The sequence below is a fragment of the Meles meles genome, chromosome 7, assembly GCF_922984935.1.
Source record: "Meles meles chromosome 7, mMelMel3.1 paternal haplotype, whole genome shotgun sequence".
Taxonomy (NCBI): Eukaryota; Metazoa; Chordata; class Mammalia; order Carnivora; family Mustelidae; genus Meles; species Meles meles.
In genome coordinates, this window is record NC_060072.1 from 91,332,058 (window position 1) to 91,349,029 (window position 16,972).

A 16,972-nucleotide genomic window follows, 5' to 3' on the forward strand; every position below is an offset into this window, starting at 1 on the left:
GAAAAGTTAAAAGGCTTAACTTTCCTTTTCAGTGAAGACTGGGTGGAGAAGTTGGAAGGTACTCTCCTGGCCTCAAAGCTAAGGCATTCAGAGCTCAAGGGACTTGGTTCTTGGGTTTTAAACCCAAAACCCGTGCTTATTCCCCTAAGAGCACTGGGAATTAATCAATAGCATTTTAAGATCATCTAACAGGATTATAGCTCAACTGGAAGGGGGAGGGGAAAAGCTAGGTCCCTCTACGACAGGATCAGTACAAACCCCTCACCCCTAACCCAGCCCACCAAAAGCACTTTAAATAAGGCCTTTTCTACCATCTGTCACTGAACAGTTAATTAAAATTGCTTGGGGGGATGCGGGATAACAGGAAGGGGGGAAGGGAAGTATTTCAAGATACTCTACAACTTTTCTTCTTTGGGGCATTATTAGATACAGAAACAGAATGCAGACACTTGAAGCACTACCAAAGAACCTACCCACTGAAATTACAAGTAGAAAAAAAATGTAATCCTTAAGTAGTTTTTAAAGAGGACAGCAGTCCAGCCACAACCATTATTGTTTTATTAAAACCAGTTTTGGGGGGGGTGTCTGAGTGGCTCAGGGGGTTAAGCCTTCGCCTTCAGCGGCTCGGCATGGTCCCAGGGTCCTGGGATGGAGCCCCTCCTGGGGCTCTCTGCTCAGCGGGGGGCCTGCTTCCTCCTCCTGACTGCCTTTCTGCCTACCTGCGATCTCTGTCAAATAAATAAAATCTAAACAAAAAACAAAAAACACTTTTCGGGGTGCCTGGGTGGCTCAGTCAGTTAAGCATCTGCCTTCAGCTCAGATCATGATTTCAGAGTCCTGGGATCAAGCTCTGCACAGGGCTCCCTTGCTCGGTGGGAAGCCGGCTTCTCTCTCTCCCTTTACTCCCCGCCCCTTCTTCCCGCTACTACTCTCTGCTCTCTCAAATACATAAAATGTTAAAAAAAAAAAAAAAAAACTTTTCATTAATTGTTATTGTAATATTATGAAACAAATTTTTAAATAACTACTACCCACCCAAAGCATTACCATATAATAATTTAAAACTCCATATATCAATAATCCCTAATACTTGAAAAAAGGATTGCGATAAAGAAGAGATCTTTATCGCAGTCCCATAAAGATTCTTTTCTCCTGGCCCTAAAGACCATTTTGGAGAGCTCCAAAGCCTTCCCTCTGCTTTAGGATTCTGGTCTTTAGACAGCTTTAGGCAGCTGTCATAGGAGAGTAAGAAAAAGGGACAATCAAAAGCAAAGACCCCAACTGAGGAAAAGGTGGAGAACAGTGATTATTTTAGTTACCAAACAGAAGAAATTATAGGGTATGAGAGTAGACAGTTTTTAACTACAGAAGATTTCCTCAAATTTGAATATACCTGTCAGAAAAATCTCTGGGTAAAAAGGCCTTTTTTGACTCATCCTAACTTTTTAATACTTTTGCAGTTAAGGGATATAAAAACAATGCCAAAGGAATTAGATCAGATCAACTTGCTATGTATGATCTTGAGTAAATAATTTGAGACCTAACCTCAGAATCACTAAAATGGGCCAAATCCCCACTGCCTACCTCCTAGGGAAACTGAGTTTAAATAGAGACCAAAGAGTTGGTAAGTCCCCCAAAGAGAAGCTTTTGTAAAAATACAGGGCCAAATTCAATAGCAGCAGGAAATATGTCACCTTCCAAATTCCTAAGCCGGTAAACATTATCACATGCAGTAACTCCGGCAGCTCAAAATGTTAGTAGACAGCAAGAAAGAAGGGGGAGTATCTTTGTTAACTAGGTACAGGTACGGGTAAACTAATAAAGCTTCGGAGAATAAGGTACATTCTTTCTTAAGGGTAAAATACTTATTCTTACTCCCTAACACTCAGAAAAGCACTGGAAATGGCAATATGAAAAGACTAACAGTAATTCTGTGGAGAGATAAAGGAAAAAATGACAGCAACATTATTATTTTAGTGAAACCTTTCAGGAAAAAAAAAGTAAAACCAACAAGGAAAAGGACAAAAATATTCTGGTGTCTACCCCCTTCTTAAAACATCCGGAAATAATGTCAGATCAATTTCCTCCTTTCCCCTCTTCAAGAACTGCCTAAAGGGCACTCGGCTAAGGTCCCTTTCTCTTTGGGAAATGGGTTTTGTAACAGCTGACAAATCAAATTGGGCCTGATGCCAGAAGTCAGAGTCCAACCATAATATTCTGTAAAGAATGGCACGCAACTGTCTTGTAAATCTCTGAGACAGTCACAGATCAGAAGCTGGCAAGGATGACGACATAGTTCTGATGGAATGTGTCTTATCTTAACCTTGAAGTTACAGATCTGCTCAGGAGCAGCAGTAAGAAATGAGAAATGCACTCAGACATTGGAGGGGACATAATTTTCTTTTAGACAGTGCGACCCAGTGTATTAGGGTCAAATGAAACACAAAGCCAGACGGACAATTTAAGGGCTAGAGCCTGTACCATATAAAGCATCAAGACTGGTGGTTCACACTGAGCTTGAGAGAAGGGAGCGTGTGAGTACAAGAAATGAGGCATGGCTGGCAGGATGATGGAGTGATTAAGGTAGAATCCCAACACCATGACGAAGGAAGAGAGGATGAGCCTCTGAGTGCAACCCTATCCTTGTGGAAATCTCCATAGGAAGGGGTGAGCAGCTTCTCAAGGTTCTAGAGTCTTTCAGACATAATAGCTCTCAGTCCTTTTGTAAGGACACAGAGTAACTCTCTGGTAAAGGCATCAACAACACATAGATTCCAACAATTTAACTGCCCATCAGGACATGAGAAAAGAGCAGGCCCCACCAACCGTTCATATCAACGACACAAGGCAAATTCACCTTACAGGCCTCTCAGTGCTGGGCAAAAAAATCCCCTAAACCAGGGATCTGGTGAGAAGTCAGCCTTGGAAAAACATCAAAGAGCACTGTGGTCAGGCACAGGCAGAACCCACATTCCAAGTCGATGACAGACTTTTTTTACAGATAAATCTTACAGGAAAAAAAAAAAAAAAGGAAGAGGTGAGGAAGTGAAGCAGAAAGAGGAGGAACAAAAAACTCCACATGTTATAAAGGTTTTTAGAAAAAATATGTAAGAAACTGTAAGTCCCCAGAAGTTAGAGAAGCCATTAGAGAAAACTGGGGCAATCCAGACCAGAGGGAATGGTTAGCTATTTCCATTTGTCAATCCTGGATTCACAGAATCGCCCACATAGGGTTTCTGGGTTCTGCTCGTCCAGTTCAGGCTCTGCTCTAGTCCCTCTAGTCACTATTTGGCAATGCCAGCTGTCTTGGTGGCTTTTCTTAGATCTTGGTGTAGCACATTTTATTTTCATCACTACTTACAAGCAAAAGTATATATACAACATAATTCTAAATCTTTCTCTGAGCTTGCTTTGTTATTTTTAAAAAAGTAATGAAGAACCAAATGGTAAACTGCCTCACTGAACCACCCACTGAACTATCTGGAGGTCGTAGTCAGACTAAATGTCAAAACACATCATTAGTGAGCTCTCTCTTCATTTTAGAGTTTCTTTTTTCTTCCCCCACCCCAAAGATTTTATATGTACATAATCTCTACACCCAACGTGGGGCTCAAACTTACAACCCCAAGATCAAGAGTCTTATGCTCTACCAACTGAGCCAACAAGGCACCCCTATTATAGAGTTCCAATATAAAATCGGTAAGCCCAGTAAGAAGGTAAAATTCTTCAGAAAGACAGACTCCAGAAAGAGGGGAAAGGAGTGAGGGCATATGCAAAGCTCCGTGTCACATGTATTAATTAAATATGCTGCTGATGGGTGACTTCAGTTGGCCCAGGCTTGAGAAATTCCCATTTCTCCCCAAAGGGGTTTGGGAAAGTTAGTGGCTTAATAGATTGTCAGCTGCAGCACTGTCTTCAAGGCATCCTCTATATAGCCTTATTGTAATAAATAAAACAGATGAAAAGAAACCAAATTTACAGAACCATTTTAATCTGGTCTGTATTCTTTGTTCTTTATGGATCTAGAAGCACCAATGATTTTAAGTTTGTAACACATTCAGCATAAAACTAAAATACCCTCCATAAAGATGTTTTCTTCCACTAGATTTATGATTTCCAAAGTATTAGCCATGTGGCATTTTAACAAAAACAGGGCATAGAGATACACATTACAGCTGTCCTGGCTGTCTCAGGTTTTGTTAAATGGGCTGATAACTATCACTCCACCTCCACCAAAAGCCCATGAGCACCCAATTCAAGAGGAGTTAAAAGCTTTTTAAATGTCTATTTAAGAGACTGGATTAGGAAAGAGTTGAGGAGGAAGATTAACTGTGGTCATTAACACCCCTATCATTAACAAGCCACATACAGACAACACAAACTTTATTAATAGAAAGGAGTGTGGAGAGAGGAACTGCTTTCCGTTTGGCTAGCGCAACTCCAGTTTGTGAATCTTTAAAAATCAGGCCAAGGCACCACCTCATCCAGTCACAGAATTATTACGGGGCAAAGTATCCTGTTTGTTGATTATCTAAGCCTCCTGCTCCAGTGAGCAAGGGAGTAAAGGGCCTTCTGTTCTTTTAGATTGAAACATATACATTATAAATAGAGATAAAGGCTGCCTTATAAATTTTACTTAGCTGTACTCTCCTCCAAGCTCTGATCACCATTAAAAAAATATAAATGAATGTGTACTATAGCAATTCTCAGAACTGCTTAAAGTTATCAGTCTAGTTCGCTGGCATATTTGTAAGTAACACACAAATTCTTGATATCTCATTACAAGATCACAATCCCACAAAATAATTTTACATGGTATTTTTTTTCCTTTATTAAAATCTACTGAACTTCTTCTCTCAAGTGTCAGTCCTCTTTAAATTTAGTTAGGCCACACCTAAACCCATCACTGGGCAAGGTTAGATATGCAATTGTTGCAAGATTTATGAGAAAGTAGTATTTGGCACCACTATGGGCAAATGTCTTCCAGATGGTGCTTTCCAACAACTCTGTCCTTGCAATGTACTGAACTCCTCTTAAGGCACCACAGTCCCAGGTGGGTATTACTCTGATACCCACTCCTCTCTTAATTAAATGGAGTAAAGCATGAACTAGTAGATCCAGTCACCTTTCATGAAGAAATTGGCAATTTCACCACAAATAAATCTTAAGAAAAATGCGTTAGAGCAATGTTGGAATAGTTACTATGAATCTTGGGTTTTTACATACCACTTTGGCAGAGCATATTCACAAAATATGGAAGGGTTAAAGGAGAACTGAAGTATCCACCCCCAACTAAAATAACAGTCATATTTTCAAACAGCCATAAAATTTAAGACTCGGTGCTTATCTGGCATCATCCAGTCTGCACAGATTTGGGATATCAGCAGCTTAAGGGTTACCAAGACCCCTCCAGGTTATTCTAACAAATCCTCTATTTTAAGAAAAAGCCTCTGCTATTACCAGACAATTTATGCTCTCTCATAGCCTTAGTTTAGAGAAGACATTCAAGAGACATAAAAATTAATTTGCATAACCATAAACTAAAATCTCTAAAATATCTCTAATTTAACTGTTGAGATGCTATTATAATTTAAGTCAATATGCTAAAATCTGATTAAAACATGCCGACAAAAAGGAGTTTTTATATAATTGGAGTTAGAAACATATCTCAGACTATAAAACTTCATGGAGTAAAAGCATTTCTTCAACATATGGCATAATTTTGTGCTTTGCCATTACCTTGGTATATTAGCAACATGAATTATATTGAAGTCATAGCCTACAATTTAGATAAATAAAATCAAGGCAGTATTGAACTTTTTCCCATCCATGCAATGGTATCCTTGGCAGTTCCTTGGCCATCTATTATGATCCTGACCAATTTCTCTCCGTGGCAATTTAAAAGCTGTAAAAAAATACATAATGGGTGATGACAGGAGAAACAAACCCACACCAGAAATTATTGAACCTTGCAGGTCTTTGCAAGTGTCTTTATTGACATTTAAGTGTGAGTTACTATGCCACAATATCATAAAAGTGTATTTTACACTTCAGATATATTGATAGTTAAATGCAAAGAAAGGCCACCACCAGATTAACAGCTAAAAGAGATAGCCAATCTCAGACCACCCAGCTCTTCCACTGAGCATTCTGATGTGTTCCTTAAACCAAATAAGATGTTTCTATCTTTTTATCCAGTTCCAACTGCAATCCTAATTTAAATCCTATGCCGAAGGGATGATTAATATTGCAATTCTTATCCTTGTTCTGCCGTATTTATTGAGGGCTTGGTAAGTGTCAAGCGTTGCATGGGCACTGAGTCTAACCCAGTCTTCAGTTTAAGGGCTGAGGATTTTAAGTTTCTCCTTGAAGTCAGCACTGGTTAGCCTTGTCCCCAAAGGCTGTTACAAAAAAGCTACTGAAGGGGCAGCTTGTTGTAACAATAGCAATATGAGGACCAGGAATAAGGACATGTGATCCTCTCCCAATTTGATAACTGAAAGGTCAAACTAAACAGTTTGACATCATTTCAGGTCAATGAACAGTTCAGGTCATCTTAACGGTGTTATTTGCCCTACTTATCTCGTAGGTCTGCTGTGAAGAGAAGAAAAAAAAAACACTTTTAAAAATATAAAGGGGGGAGGCGCCTGGGTGGCTCAGTGGGTTAAAGCCTCTGCCTTCGGCTCAGGTCATGATCCCGGGGTCCTGGGATTGAGCCCCACATCAGGCTCTCTGCTCCATGGGAAGCCTGCTTCCTCCTCTCTCTCTCTGCCTGCCTCTCTGCCTACTTGTGATCTCTGTCAAATAAATAAATAAAATCTTTAAAAAAAAAAAAAATATATATATATATATATATATAAAGGGGGTAGCTGGCTGGCTCAGTTGGTGGAGCATGTGACTCATGATCTCAAGGTTGAGTTTGAGCCCCACCTTGGGTGTAGAGATTAAGAATAAAATCTTGATGGGGGTGACTGGGTGGCTCAGATGGTTGGGCGTTTGCCTTCAGCTCAGGTCATGATCCCAGAGTCCTGGTATCGAGCCCCACATTGGGTTCCCTGCTCAGAGGAAAGCCTGCTTCACCCTCTCCCCCTGCTGCTCCCCCACTTGTGTTCCCTCTCTCACTGTCTTGCTCTGTCAAATGAATAAATAAAATCTTTAAAAAAAAAAAAAAGAATAAAATCTTGGACGGGGGCGCCTTTGTAGCTCAGTCTTTAAGCGGCTGCCTTCGGCTCAGGTCATGATCCCAGTGTCTTGGGATTGACACTTCCGGCTCCCTGCTCAGTGGGGAGCCTGCTTCTCCCTCTCCCACTGCCCCTGTTTGTCTCCCCTCTCTCACAGTCTCTCTCCCTCTCTGTGTCATATAAATAAATAAAATCTTAAAAAAAAAAAAAAGAATAAAATCTTGGGGCGCCTCAGTGGCTCAGATGGTTGAGCGTCCAACTCTTGATTTTGACTCAGGTCATGATCTCAGGGTCTAGGGATACAGCCCCGAATCAGGCTTCATGCTCAGAAGAGAGTGTGCTTGAGATTCTTTCTCTCCCTCTCCCTCTGTGCTCCCCTGCCCCACAGGCTCACTCTCTCTCTAGAATAAATAAATCTTCAAAAAAAAAAAAAATCTTAAGTATTTATATGAATGTACACACACACAGAAATCAAAGTTTGCCAGGTAAAATATGATGTTAAAAATAATGAATGCTGGGGCACCTGGGTGGCTCAGTGGGTTAAAGCCTCTGCCTTCGGCTCAGGTCATGATTCAGGGTCCTGGGATCGAGCCCCACATTGGGATTTCTGCTCAGCAGGGAGCCTGCTTCCTCCTCTCTCTCTGCCTGCCTCTCTGCCTACTTGTAATCTCAGTCTGTCAAATAAATAAACTCTTTAAAAAAAAAAATAATGAATGCTTTGGTAATTATTCCTCCCTTACCTATTTTCTGGAAGAGTCTGTAGAATTGGTATTACCTCTTCCTTAAAGGAAGGGGGGTTGTGGGGAAGATCTGGTGAAACCTGCCAGTGAAGCCATTCAGACCTGGAGCTTTCACTGGGGGGAACACTTTCAACTACAAATTTTACTCCTTTAATAAATATGGAGCTAGTGAGGTTCTGTATTTCTTCTGAAGTGAACTTTGGCAGTTTACTTTTCAAGGACGTGATTCAATTCATCTAAGACACTGAATGCACTGGCATAATTATTCATAATAGTCCCTTATTACTTTTTCACTGTCTCTAGGATCGGTAGTGATATCCCTTCTCTTATTCCTGATATTAGTCATTTTTGTCTTTTCCCCCTCCAATCAGACTTGCTTGGTTTATTAATTTTATTGATCTTTTTGAAAACCAACTTTGAGGGGCACCTGGGTGGCTCAGTCATTAAGCTTCTGCCTTCAGCTCAAGCCGTGATCCCAAGCTCCTGGGGTTGAGCCCCACATCTGGCTCCCTGTTGAACAGGGAGCCTGCTTCTCTCTCTCCCCCACTGTCCCTGCTTGTGTTCCTTCCCTTGTGTTTCTGTCAAATAAATAAATAAAATCTTTTAAAAAATTAATAGTAAATTTTTTAAAACCCCAACTTTCACTTTCATTGATTTTCTCTATTTTTGTTTTGTACTTCTCCAACTACCTTCTGTTTTTATCTTTAGTATTGTCTTTCTTCTGCTTAATTTGAATTTAACGTACTCTTTTTTTCCTAGGTTCTTAAGATAGAAATGTAGGTCACTGACTAGATCTTTCTGCTTTCTTATCTGAAGCATTTAATACTATAAAATTCCCTTTAAGCATTGTCTTAGTTAAATCCCACAAATTTTAAGGTCATGTCATCGTTTTTATTCAGTTCAAAATCTTTCCTAATTTCGTGATGTCTTTGATCCATGGGTTACTTAGAAGCATGTTAATATATGTATATATTTCAATTCCACTGTTTTTTCTTTCATTTATTTTCAAGTTTTATTATTAGTTATGTAAAATTTAGGGTTCTTGTGTCTTTGTAACGAATTGATCCCTTTATCATCTAATCAGGCTTTAGCTATCTGCCCTACCTACCTCATGTCACACACACACAAAAAAAAAACAAGAAAAAAACTCTTTGGAAAGTATACGGCAAACAGAAGGTAACATATCTGATAACAGAGGAAGTTAAAATAACTTTAATAAATTTTCTGAACTATCTGTAAGTTATATCTATGCTTGTCTCCAAGTACTCATATAAATGGGGTTTGCCAATGTTTTATCAGATCCCTAGATATAATTTATTGTTGTGAAATACTGAACAAATTAGCAGTATATTACCCTCCACAACTCCCTGTGAGGTAAGTGAGTCTTACTGATTTAGGGATGAGAAAGAAGGTACATGGAGTTCAAGATCTGTCGCAGAAACCAAACCTAAGATAGATTTCCCAGCCTGTTGGTTGACCTCTTTAGCAGGGCACTTTATTCCGACATAATTATGCCTGCTGACTCATATATGAACTTGCTTTATTCTAAGAAATGAAGATTATAATCAGAGAAAAACTTGAATTCAATTTGGTTCCTCCTCCTCTCCATGTAAGGAATAGTAAGAGTGTACTAAAAATTTGACCTTTGAATAGTGCCTTCAACACCACCATCTCAATCCCACATTTTCTAAGTGTTGTTTCTAGCAATGGAGTACAATGGAACAGGCACTCAGTTAAGTCTGAAGAGTATGAATGCATGTGAAAAATTTTAGAACCAGCTTCACAATCTAGTTTCATGTAGAAAAATCTGTCAGTGTTTTTGACAAACTACTCTTCCTGGAAAGGAAATCCAGACTATACAGTCCACAGCCTAGTAGGATGAGTGTGAAAAATGGCCCAAACTGTCCATTATCTTTTTTTAGAAAACCACACACAATTAACAAATTTGTTACCTTATGTTAATACCCCAAGCATTTGACAACCAGCTAACAAGTCAATCATCTATCCCTCAAATCCTAGGCAAAGGCCTCCACTGGCCCAAAATACTAGAATGAGTTCTTTGCTCACATTTAAAATCACTGGCTTCAAAAAACAAACTCCAAGACAATTCAGGAGCCATTTCATCAAAGTCTTTGGTCTAGAAAGTTGTTGGCAATCACCTATCCAATTCTTTCCATGTAAGATGAAGAAACTAGGGACCAAAGAGGGCAAATGGCTCAACCAAGGTTATATCAGTAGTTAATGACAGAAGAGGAAAAATAATCTAGGTTTCCTGAGCTTTTTATCCCACTTGCCTCTCATTTTTCAAATAACTTTTTCTTGGGGCACCTAGGTGACTCAGTCGGTTAAGTGTCCAATTCTTGATTTCAGCTCAGGTCATGATCTCAGGGTAGTGAGACAGAGCCCAGGGTCAGGTTCCACGATGGGTATGTAACTGCTTAAGATTCTCTCTCCCTTGCCCCTCTTCTCTCTCAAAAATAAATAGGTAACTTTTTCTTGGGGTGCATGTATGGCTCAATCATGTCTTTGGCTCAAGTCTTGATCCTGGGGTTGTGAGATCAAGCCCCATATCCAGCTCCAGCCTGCTTCTCCTCTCCCTCTGCCACTAAACCCTGCTTGTGTGTACGCTAGTGAAGTAAAATAAAAACCTTTAAAAATAATTTTTTCTTGGGGCGCCTAGGTGACTCAGTGGGTTAAAGCCTCTGCCTTCAGCTCAGGTCATGATCCCAGGGTCCTGGGATGGAGCGGTATCGGTATCGGGCTCTCTGCTCAGCAGGGAGCCTGCTTCCCCCCCCCTCCACCTGCTTCTCTGCCTACTTGTGATCTCTTGTCTGTCAAATAAATAAAATCTTTTAAAAAATAATAATTTTTTCTTGAAACCAAAAAGACAAATCACTTAAAGAACTTTTTCCTTATTTTAGAAGATTTTACTTATTGGAGAGGGAAAGTGTGAGCACTTGTGCACAAGTGGACATGAGCTAGAGGGAGAGAATCTGAAACAGATTCCCACTCGGGACTCCATCTCAAGACCCGAGATCATGAAAACCAAGAGTCGGCAGTCTGACCAACTGACTAAGCCAGCCAGGTGCCCCGTAACTTTTTATTTTGTGAACTAGGTAAAATTTATGGATAAGGGATAGAGAATTAGGGTGTAGTGGTCTGAATAGTGCCCCTCCAAAAGATAACCAAGTCCCAATCTCTTGAAATTATGAACATTATATGGCAAAAGATGTGAAAGGAAAATTTTATCCTAGAGTATCTGGTTGGCTCTTAAACACAATCACATCCATCCTTATGACAGGCAGAGACACAGAGAAGACAAAGAAGAAAAAGCAGGGACAGGTGAGGCTGACAGCCACCAGAAGCTGGAAGAGGCAAGGAAGGGGACTCAACTCTAGGGCCTCCAGAGGGGGCTCAACACCTTTATTATAGACTTCTGACCTCCAGAATTTTAAGTATAAATATCTGTTGTTTGAAACCACTAAGTTCGTGGTAATTTGGGCTAGCAGCCACAGGAGACTATTACACGGGGGATATAATTTTTTTTAAAAAATCATAAAGTGGATATATATAAACCCAATTACTGATCCAAAAAGAATTGTACTTCAAGTAACCCAAGAATGCCTAAAACCTTTAAATCCCTCCTTTCAAAGGGAAACTGAAGCAATCAGATAATATAACTTACCCCACAAGATACTGGCAGATCCAGGAAGACAAACTCCGCAAGGTCTAATATTTACATAGCTGCTAACAAGAACAGTGTAGGTTTTTCCCCAAACATGTTAGCTGATAGAGCTCCTGGACAGACTAAACATAGGCACCAGTTGTCACTGTGGGTGTTCTGCCAACACAAGTGTAAAGTTGTCATCAGAAATGAATATGTGGCTTCGAGTAGCTTACAGAAATTCAACAAAGCTGTATCTTGGACTCTGCACAAGCCAACTCTTCTCAGGATGACCTGGACTCTTTCCCATTAGTACAATGATCAGCTAAAAGGCATCCTTTATAAGGAGGAAAGGAAAATCAAAGTTTATGTCAGAGAAAAAAGATAATTGCTCAGAATTCAAGTTCACGAATAATAATGTGTAAATAGCAGCCATACTGAGTCAGTTACAAGTGGTATCTCACATTGTAAATTACTACTTTTTTTTTAAAAGATTTTTATTTATTTATTTGACAGAGGGAGAGAGAGGGAGAAGATGGGAGAGAGAGGGAGACAGCAAGCACAAGCAGGGGGAATGGCAGGCAAAGGAGAAACAGGTTCCCAGCTCAGTAAGGAGCCCAATGTGGGGCTCGATCCCAGGAGACTGGGATCATGACCTGCGCCAAAGGAAGCCACTTAACTGACTGAGCCACCCAGGAGCCCCTGTAATCTACTACTTTTAAAATCAATATCCACAGCACACAGCTTTAATCCAATTTCACATAAGGTAAATGAAAATACAAAGAGACGAAGCAAGGGGTGCCTGGGTGGCTCAGTGGGTTAAAGCCTCTGCCTTCAGCAGCTCAGGTCCCGGGGTCCTGGGATCCAGCCTCACATCAGGCTCTCTGCTCAGCGGGGAGCCTGCTTCCCCCACCCCTCTCTGCCTGCCTCTCTGTCTACTTGTGATTTCTGTCAAATAAATAAAATAAAATAAATCTTAAAAAAAAAAAAATAGACAAGGGGCACCTGGGTGGCTCAGTGGGTTAAAGCCTCTGCCTTCGGCTCAGGTCATGATCCCAGGGTCCTGGGATCCAGCCCTGCATCAGGCTCTCTGCTCTGCAGGGAGCCTGCTTTCTCCTCTCTCTCTCTGCCTGCCTCTCTGCCTACTTGTGATCGCTGTCAAATAAATAAATAAAATCTTTAAAAAAAAAATAGACAAAGCAAAACAAGAAAAGGAAAAATGCTTTACCAAGGATTGTTAAATGTGCTATTCCAGTAAAACATGTAAATCATGCTATGTAGTTAAATAAAATACCTAAGTAAAAATTACTAATCTTCCTCAGAAACCTCTGTACCCTAGATACCTTTCTCTTTTCTAGAGCTACTAATAAGGGCTCTGAAAACTACCAAAACTGGGGTGCCTGGGTGGCCTAGTGGGTTAAAGCCTCTGCCTTCATCTCGGGTCATGATCCCGGGGTCCTGGGATTGAGCCCTGCATCAGGCTCTCTGCCTGTTTCCTCCTCTCTCTCTGCCTGCCTCTCTGCCTACTTGTGATCTCTGTCAAATAAATAAAATCTTAAAAAAAAAAAAAATCCAGCCAATGCAGAGTAATGTTCTCTTGTTCCTTTTTGCCCCAACCATTATCCTGCTCACCTACTATCCAGACAGCTGTCTGCTTACTGGTTTTCAGACACACCAGTGAAGATGTGTTATGTTCCCTTTTAGTAAACACTAATCCTTTTAGGTTTGGCAATAATAATATATCCTTTAAAAAAAAAAAGACTTTACTTCATTTGAGAGAGAGAGAGAGAACATGAGCAGGGGAGAGAGGAAGGAGGAGGGGAAAGCAGACTTCCTGCTGAGCAGGGAGCCTGATGTGGGGCTGAATCCCAGGACCCCAGGATCACAACGTGAGCTGAAGGCAGACACTTAACCATCTGAGCCACCCAGGTGTCCCAGCAATAATATAATACATCCTTAAGTTGTAAGCACAAGTACTTGAAATTTAATTTTGTAACACAGGCTACACACATCTTGTCTTGTTAACAGACCAGTATAAATGAACCAAACCAGGTTCTCCAAAGGCAAAAAGTCAGTCCAAACTTAGGATTTTCAATGTACTTGGGGAGCTCAGTCAGTTAAGCATTTGACTCCTGATTTTGGTTCAGGTCATGATCTCAGGGTCCTGGGACTGAGCCCCGCATCTGGCTCTGAGAATTCGCTCCCTCTCCTACTCTCTGCCCCCGCCAGCCCCTGGCTCCTGCACACAAGCATGCACATGCTCCCTCTCTCTCTCTCAAATAAAGTAAATCTTTTTTTTTCTTTTTAAGATTTTATTTCTTTACTTCAGAGAGAGAGAGAGAGAAAGAGAGAGATCTCAAGTAGGCAGAGAGGCAGGCTGGGCGTGAGGGGAAGCAGGCTCCCTGCTGAGCAGAGAGCCCGATGCAGGACTCCATCCCAGGACACCAAGATCATGACCTGAGCCGAAGGCAGAGGCTTAACCCACTGAGCCACCCAGGCACCCCTCAAATAAAGTAAGTCTTAAGGGGAAAAAAAAAAGTTTTCAATGTGATAGTCTCAGAATATCAATGAAAAATTACCCACTAAAATTTCCCTACCAGAGAGAAATGTTCATCAGACCTATTAACTCTAACACTGTAAGAGAATTCACAAAAAAGCAGTGTGTATTTGCACACCATAGTAAACCAAGAAGCTTATGTTGAAATCTTGAAATCTCTCAAATTAAAATAATCAAATAAAGGGTCATGGTTAATTTGTTTATAAATCCAAGGAGCTGGGGCTAGAGATGGGCGGAATCCATTCAGAGTACTCTAAGACGACATGATTTACCTATTCTTCAGATCAGTTTTCCTTTTTCCCCCATCTGTGGTCTAAGCACAGCCATGAAACCACCAAAAACGACCTGAATTTTTAAGAAAATGAAAGTGCACTGTAGATGAGAAAGTACCAGACTGCTTTGCACATATATTCATATAGTGAAACTTGTTTCCATATGTGTATAGGTTCAATGTAAATGTGTATCTTAGCAAGGGTCAAGATCAAAAGTCTGAGACACATTTATCCAAAAGAATTCCAGCAAAGGAAAGGCTTAAAGCAGGCGAAAATCTAATAACCATCTAACGCAAAGTCCACCTCTGTCCAAAACATATCTGCCATTATTTTAGGCAGCCAAACAAACACAGGATGCAATTGTGTTTAGAGTGCAAGAAATGGTAAAAACTTAATTAAATTCTCCTTTTATCCAATGGAGTGATGATCTCTCTACTTCTAAAGAGATAACCGTTAGGATTTAGTGATCCATTTATCAAAGGCTACTTCCTAGACACTTCACCCATCTTCTCCCTCCAATTTCCAATTACTAAAATAAAAGATTTTGACAAGATAATCAACTCCAGCATCTGTTATGTTACTTATTTATTTTTATAAATTTAAGTAATTTCTACACCCAATGTGGGGCTTAAACCTATGACCCTGAGATCAAGAATCACATGTTCCTCTGCTGAGCCATGCAGGCACCCCCAGCATCTGTCACTTTAAATCAATGGTTTTCGGGGCACCTGGGTGGCTCAGCGGGTTAAAGCCTCTGCCTTCAGCTCAGGTCATGATCCCAGGGTCCTGGGATCGAGCCCCGCATCGGGCTCTCTGCTTGGCTGGGAGCCTGCTTCCTCCTCTCTCTCTCTCTGCCTGCCTCTCTGCCTACTTGTAATCTCTATCTGTCAAATAAATAAATCTTTAAAAAAAAAAAAAAAAAAATCAATGGTTTTCTTTTTTTTTTTCCAGTTTATTTTTTTGTAATCTCTACACCCAACGTGAGGCTTGAAATCACCACCTCGAGATCAAGAGTCATATGCCCCTCCAACCAAGTCAGCCAAGCGCCCCTAAATCAATAGTTTTCAGAGTTTTCGAGTGATTTTGCACCACCACCACCACTGACACCCCGAGGGCATCTAGCAATGTGTGGAGACATTCTGATAAGTCACAAATGGGGGTGAGGGAAGAGGTGAGAGGCATTTATTAGCTCAAAACATCAATAGTGCTGCAAGAAACCCTATAGATCAAGACTGTATTCCTTTTGAACCTAAATAAATTAGGGACAAATAACCTTAATCTAGAGTCCTTTAGTTCTTATAAACTCAGCAGAAGCAGCTGCATTATTAGCATACCTACAAACAGTTTTTAACGATACGAAACTAATTTGTCCTCTTGCAAGTGTCAGAGATCACAGAAATCTCTCCTTTGTTCATTTTAAGAGCAACTGAAATTAACTTTCTTTTGTACAATGTCACAAAGGTCTGTAATCAGAAGTGTACTTCATATATAGTTGAACTTACAGTATTTAAACATTTTTCTATTAACCTTAAGTCAGTGAACAAGAGAGCAATTTAGATTCTGATAAGGCCATCATGTAACGAAAATTTCTTTATTTTTACAAAACATCTTCAAATCAGCTCAATGGTTGTTACCAACAGGTGATTACAATGCCTGTAAAACACTTTGAAGGAAATATAATCATGGCAATGGAATAATCCAGGTGATGGCTGACTCCTCCTGTCCCTAACACCCTAAATACCACCCTTGTTAAGCAACTTATCAAAATTCAGGCATCCTCAAAGGAAGGGCAGAAAGAAGGCTTAGAAACTCTTTAATGGTGTAAAGAAATACATAGGGGAAAAGTTTCTCAAAGAAGAGACTAAGATAAAAGCATTGAGACACAGATAATGCTTATAAAGTCCTTAGCACAATGTCTCCCTAGCAGGTACTAAATACACACGAAAAAATTATCTTTTTAAAATTTGTATTTTTATCCGGAGGATCACCTTAGTTCTTAAGGAAAAACAGCACCTTCTCCAGGTGTAAGGATAAAAGAGAAGATGAGAAGCAGGTAATCATGACTGGAAACACAAAAACTGACTTTTTCATTTTTAGTCACAAATTACAATGCCTGAAAGACTTAAACATTAGAGATCCAACCTGCCTATATCTAGTCTCTCCCTAAAGATAACACACTTTAGTGTGTAACCTTCCAAAACTTTTTCTATGGATTTACAAATATCCATTTGTCCGTAGAAACATGCATCATTATGTAGATTTTTCTTGGGCGCCTTTCCACGACACTAGAGATTTATCCTCTTGGTTCTAACATTGCAAGTCAGTCGTCCTAAAGAAGTGAGTTCCCAAGACCTATCCTGCCCCTCTCAAAACCAACAAACTGAGGGTTGCTGGAGGGGAGCGGGGAGGGATGGGGTGGCTGGGTGATGGACAGTGGGGGAGGGTATGTGCTATGGCGAGTGCTGTGAATTGTTTAAGACTGATGAATCACACACCTGTACCCCTGAAACAAATATATTATATGTTAATTTAAAAAAAAAAAAAACCCAAAAAGTGTG

The 16,972-nt window shown here is 40.3% G+C and overlaps 1 protein-coding gene across 1 annotated transcript in view; it reads right to left on the reverse strand.

Annotated features, from left to right (window-relative positions):
* The window catches only part of CBX5 (chromobox 5), a 38,693-nt gene that overhangs the window by 20,909 nt on the left and 812 nt on the right, over positions 1-16,972 (reverse strand). The gene's annotated exons all lie outside the window — the stretch shown is intronic.